The 6,400-nt window shown below is 33.0% G+C and overlaps 1 long non-coding RNA gene across 1 annotated transcript; it reads right to left on the minus strand.

The window, feature by feature from the left end:
* Positions 1-2,043: 2,043 nt before the first annotated feature.
* On the minus strand, positions 2,044-5,631 carry LOC140182045 (uncharacterized). Its single transcript, XR_011877874.1, has 3 exons — positions 5,263-5,631; positions 5,036-5,151; positions 2,044-2,560 (listed from the first exon to the last, which is right to left on the minus strand). It is a non-coding gene; the product is annotated as an uncharacterized lncRNA (long non-coding RNA).
* Between the last annotated feature and the right edge of the window lie 769 nt (positions 5,632-6,400).

The following is a 6,400-nucleotide window of genomic DNA, read 5'->3' on the forward strand; positions in this document are numbered from 1 at the left end:
GCCTTAGGTCTCTCTTTTTTTTTGTATACTATAGCTACTGTATATAAGTGTTGCCTTAGGTCTCTTTTTTTTGTATACTATAGCTACTGTATATAAGTGTAGCCTTAGGTCTTTTTTTTCTCTTATATATATATATATCTAATAATTATTAATACAACATAATAGTTAATATGATTACATGTATAATAATTCTGCATTTTTATTTAAATGAGTTGAATATTATAAAATAAAAATAAATACATAATTATACTAAATAATTTCTTTAAATAATAAAAATTATCACTAACCAAAATATATTTATAATATTGATCCAAAAGTACTAGAATGAAATTAACTGTAAAAATTCATACATCTCACACTAAAGTAAGCATAGCCATATCAAAACCATAATATCACTTAGCCAATAAAAGTATCTTCTAATAAAAGTCATTAGTCAACCATACATGTAAAGATTCTAAATAGCACTCTATCTTAGCCAATAAACCACAATAGTTAGCTTAATCTTCATTGTTATCCTGCATAATTATATAGAAAAGTAGTTAAAAAAATATTCATAATGACATTCGTAATTATAAAAATTAAATGGAACACGTAGACATAGTAAACCAAGAAAGCATATACTAAAAAAAATAACATGGTTACGGCAGAAGAGGTAAATTCAATGAATTATATATTATCTTGTTTCATTCAAACCATGAAAATCTGCAAGTGTTTCTTTTTTCCATTTCCTTTAACACAATCCTGATATGTCCCTATAGCATTTTTCATGCACTAATTAACCATACTTTCACACTTAAATTAGATATAGAGACAAATTCATATGTACCAAGTGCACAAAATCAGAAATACAACAACCAGAATTGCATAAACAAATTTCAGCCATAGCAATACAACTTCAGTGTTAATAAAGCCAACAAACATTTTCAGCCATAGCAATTAATGTAAATACAAGTAAAAAACTATGGAATAAGGAATAGATAAGGACATACCACATCTAAGTTCGGAAATGTTTATAGAATAAAGAGAAACATAGAATTTATAGTACAAATATAATAAGTTAAATTGCAACTTCAAAACTAACAAATCAAAAGAATTAAAGTATGTATTGTACCTTGCCATGACACGATCAACGTTTTTACAAAATCTGCTTGGAAGACCTTAACCAAAAACTTTCGCCTTCAATCTTTAACTGTAAAAGTTACAGACAAAAAAATTGTCATTTCCATATGCAACCATTTAACCACAAATTCAGCACAATCATCATTTAGCAAGAATTAAATTGATATAATCAAACAGATTTGGGACCCAACAGCAGCAGCAGTAATTAAATCATTCAAGAGATAACGGCAAAACAACAAATTTTTTAGTGTATAAATATGGCTATTAATTAGAATTTCGTTTATCAATGGAGAATTTGTGAATAAAGGAAAACAGATGAAAAAGGGCATTGGGCTATATGAAGAAAGTGATAATAATAAAAAAATATATGCTATACTTCGGCTCAGATCTTAATTTTTTTAAAACATATATTTCGTTTGTACTATATAAATATTTCGTTTACATTTATTAGTAAATATTAGATTTACTTAAAAGAAATTGGGATCCAATTGAAATTCTGACTTGTTGCTATGTACAAAATATAGCACCATTTAATGTGATAAAATCATAGCTCTAGTTTCTGGGGATGCCTCTCAGCTGGGGTAGAAAAACTTAAAAGGCAAGCATTATATGCAGAAGCTCATGATCCAAGCCAGCCTAAGGCTATATAGAATTATAGATAGTTTCATTTCATTTATATATTTATTCTGATTTCTTGAAAGAGTGATGAAAACTGTCCCATGTTCTATTATATAAGCTAAAGGGTGCAAAAAATTAAAAACAAGACAAATGCACAAGACAGGTGCACAAAATTTATTGTTACATATATTTTTTATTTATTAGACAAATTATTCTTATTGCCAACAACAAGATCACCGCACACAAGTAGATAGTGATAGCATTATTTTCGACAACAAGGTAGCACCCAAGCTTTTAACTTAGAATTGTACTTAAATTAAAGCAGGGCCAGAGGGTCTTTAGGCAGTGTTTGGATTGTGTCAAATACAAAAAGAAAGAGATCTATTTAAAAGACATTCTCTCAGTCTCTGTTCCGTTGTCTCCATATTTGCATTCCAGAACACAATCCAAACAGAGCCTAAGGATGCACAATGGCTCTCATCGTTTTCATGGAAGCACCAGCATTACCAAAATCAAGGGGGAAGAAGAAGGGGTAAAGCTCATATCTAACATAACAAGAACTATATAGCACTCTACAGCCTTTACAATTGTCGCAAAATGTAGGAAAGTTGCTCACTGAAATAGCCAAACACTGGGCACAAGATATCTCAGACAAGTCCCTTGTGCATTGCACCAACGCATAAAAGATATCTTAGACAAGTCTCTTCCTGTTTTGGCACACCATCCTCTGATCTAATAGCCCCAGCCGGATAGAAGATGATGGTAGAGGTTGGGTGGGTGGCGGTGAGCACTGACTTCTTGTGATGTTTCTATAATCAAATGACTAAAAGAAGTAAAAATAAAAATAAATAAATAAGTTCTTCATATATTTCAAGTAATCAATGGAGCAACTTTATTCTTGCTCTAAAAACAAATAATAAATATCTACATAAATAAGGGAAGACAAAGAATGGAGATGATAAAATGCAGTATTAAGGCAAGAGCAATTATTTTCGCTGCCAGCATAACATAATTAAAGCACCAATACTCATTGAACAGACAAGAAAATGTTGAGATAATGGGTCTAAAAAAGGGAAGGAGGAAGAAGGAAATTGAGTATATGTATATATTGGCAATTTATTTATATCAATGTGATATGATGTGTTCTATGTGTGATATAAAAGAGACAGCACTAATTGCTATGTACAATAACAATAGAGTATTAATCTTAATTAATAAGGAAATAAATCATAGACAGAATCTTTCTCTGCCCATTAACAAGAATTGCTTCGTGATCATATGTAACAGAAGCTGTCACTGCATGAACCTAGCACAAACATAACACCATTACACAAAGCTTTTTCCCATGAATTTAAATTTAATAGTCTTGGCATATAGTCTAAACAAAGAATCAAGCGATTGTTGCATGGAAAGAACAAAAATAGATAAGACTAAAATAATCAGTCTATATGAATATTAAAATACTAACATGTGAAACCAAGTGATATAATATACTAAAAATATGTAGGATGATTAGTCCCTCTTCAAGAATCACATTGAAAACATCAAACTCTGAGGCTCCTGACATTAATTTAATCCATAAACTATGCATTGGAAAACTAAACTTAAGTAGAAAAAGTAGAGAACACAAGAGGCTTCAATTTTCAAAAGGATTAACAACTAAATTTCTATGCATTTTCTTTCACAGAATAGAATATAGATCTTCATAGAATAGAATATCAAAATAAAGAGCAAGGCAACACACTTGTGATAGTGTCCAAGTTTTCTCATTCCATAGCAAGGAGGAGGAAGAATATAAGGAACAAAAACCAATCTTTTTTAGATAAAAAGCAAACAATTTTGGACTGGAATATACACAGACAATAAAGGACACCAATTTATAATATGTAGAAATGAGAAACAAAATACAAGCAGAAATAGCCATATGCTTAAGTTATAAGTTATAACTGAAACGAATGGGATTGAAAATGAAATAAATCATTAGTAACAGAACTCTTGATTTTTTTTCTTATCCTGGTTTACCTTTACCTTAGCATTATTAAAAGGAAAAAAAAGAAGTTTGGTAAATGCACAGTTTTTGAAAGCGAGAGAGAGAGAGAGAGAGAGAGAGAGAGAGAGAGAGAGAGAGAGAGAGAGAGAGAGTAAAGAAGGAAAACAAATACAAAACTGTGATTTGCAGGTGCAGAGAAACCCTGAGAAAAATGCAAAAAGAAAGCAGAAAAAGACGAAACGATGGGTTAAGATATGGTGGCATCAACAAAGAGTATAGCTGATCAATCAAGTAAAGTTAATTATCGTGAATTCACAAATTACTAAAAACGACAAAACTTGGAACAGTACAAAATAACAAAGTCACCCAAGTATTTCTCTCCATAAGTCGATCAAGGAAAAAAATCATATTTTTAAATAAATATCAGTTAAACTAACATTAACCAATTTTCAATTTTTTACTAAAAATATATAAGAAAAATGTTTATGGATGAAAAACTGATTCTTGATGTGTTGAATCACTCACTGACCATAAATATAAAATATATAAGTATATAACCTATTATAAGCCATCACAACAGTGGAATAGCAACTGGACTAGTTGAAACTCGGACCAAGATACACAACAAATGCAAGAAAGTATAAGATAAGTTACTTTAATCCATTTATTTTCACACTGGTGAAGGCCACAAAAAATCAACAATTTCTAGTAATAAGGTAATCTACTAAAAGCTTATTTGATTTCAATCACGAATACCAGGTCATCAATTCAAAAACCCTTTACAACAAAGCACATTCAAGTAGTTACTTGCAAAGCTTCAATATATCTCACAATGTACAATCAAGTAGCTAACCTCACAACACAAATTTAGGATTAAATAGTTCATCAATTTTACTCCATTGACCAATGGGTCACACACAAAACCTAACTTACATGGAATTTAGGCGGTTCTAAGGCTTCAAATCTAGTATTTTTATAGCACAAAGCTCAAATTTCCAAACCCAAAACCAATTTCCCGAACTAACAATGAGCTAGGATCAAGCAAAAATGAAAATTAACATAGCAACAACACCAAAAATCATTTCAATTAATCCATAAAGATTGGAACTTTAAACAGCAAGACAATAATTTTGCATGCAGAATTGGGTATTCGATGGAATCAACTTAAAATGTCACCGGACCCAAATACAATTTTAGCAACAAAATGGCGTATCTGGCTCATGCATCAACTTGATTACTCTCAGATTTAAACATTCTAATTGAAATACAAGAAATAAATAAGAGCATAGTTGTTGTGTTTCTGATTACCAAGCGATTGAGAAAGCGGCAGGCCCAAAGAGTACTACAGTAGCGCCTTGCGAGAGAGGGGAATTTCTGCGTAGATGGACTTGCCAAGCTAGGGCTTCATATCAACTCGATACAATCTTCAGAGAAAGAAGAGGAATTTATAACTCGGTACATCGATCTCAATAGTTTTCAAAAATCAGAACCGTAAACCCCTCAAATTTCAGAATCAAATGGAAATGAATACTTACCTAATCGACGACGTAAGCACAGAAAGGATGACGAGAAGTGCAGAGATCGACGATGGTATGGGCGGTGCGCGACGATCAGTGCAGGAGGGTTCACGACGGTGTGAGCTTCACGATCTTCACGACGGTGTGGTGCTGAATGGTGAGTGGAGACTGGGGTGCGATGATCTTCGAGATGGTGAGGCTTCAAGATCTTCACACGGTGCAGGAGGCAGGGTTTTCTTCGCGCGGTGTAGGAGTGCAGGAGGGTTTTCTTCTCTACTGAAAGGGTGACTTCATTCTGAGCTTTGGAGGGAATGAAAATTTTCACTAAGTGTGAGCTTTACACTGGGAAAAAGTTAAGAGGAGGGAAAAAATTTACTAAGTGTCAAATTTTTTGCTCTAGACACATTAGGCATCACTTTTAAAATGCACCCAAAACTTAATAAATAGGCTACTCTCTAAAAGCGTCCCCTTTGATACGAAAAATGAAACTATAGATATCAACCTACGGCTACGCTTTATAAGTGATTTCTAAAATACCTAAGGCTACACTTTTTAAATGATGCCACAATTGTGTATCCTTTTCTCATATAAAAAGGCAACGCGGATTTTCAAATGTAGCTTAAAAAAAGTGTGGCTGAATAGGTATTTTTCTTATAGTACTCCAAGTTGTGACATGAAGGATGGAGAAGAGCTAGAAGAGGTTGGTGAGGAAGTTATTGAATGTGAAGAACCTTGTCAAGAGGTGAACATAGAAGATGCTTGTCAAGAGGTGGAGGTAACCAAAGAAGAGCACAAGGGAGTGGACCTCACATTGTCAAAGTGTGGGGAGGCCTCTCTTCTTAAGTCACCATCATCCTTTACACCATTCAAGTGGGTAAAATTCATATCCCTTAGCTTTCTAATTCCACTTGAATATGGGTTGTTTGAAACGGATGGCCAACTTAGAGCTCTTTGTGGAATGAAAAGCAAGAAAGCGTTGGTTAGTGGTAGGCATCACCATTCAAGGTTCATTATGGTTGAATTATCAAAGTCTAAGTGCAATGGTTGGTGTAGTGCTACATTGAATGGGTCTAGGAAGGTGTTTGGATGCTCAATTGAGAATTCACAAGTCTTGTCACCCGGATTGAACTATGGTAGTCAACAAGAAGATGGGTGC

The sequence above is a fragment of the Arachis hypogaea genome, chromosome 19 (genome assembly GCF_003086295.3).
Source record: "Arachis hypogaea cultivar Tifrunner chromosome 19, arahy.Tifrunner.gnm2.J5K5, whole genome shotgun sequence".
Taxonomy (NCBI): Eukaryota; Viridiplantae; Streptophyta; class Magnoliopsida; order Fabales; family Fabaceae; genus Arachis; species Arachis hypogaea.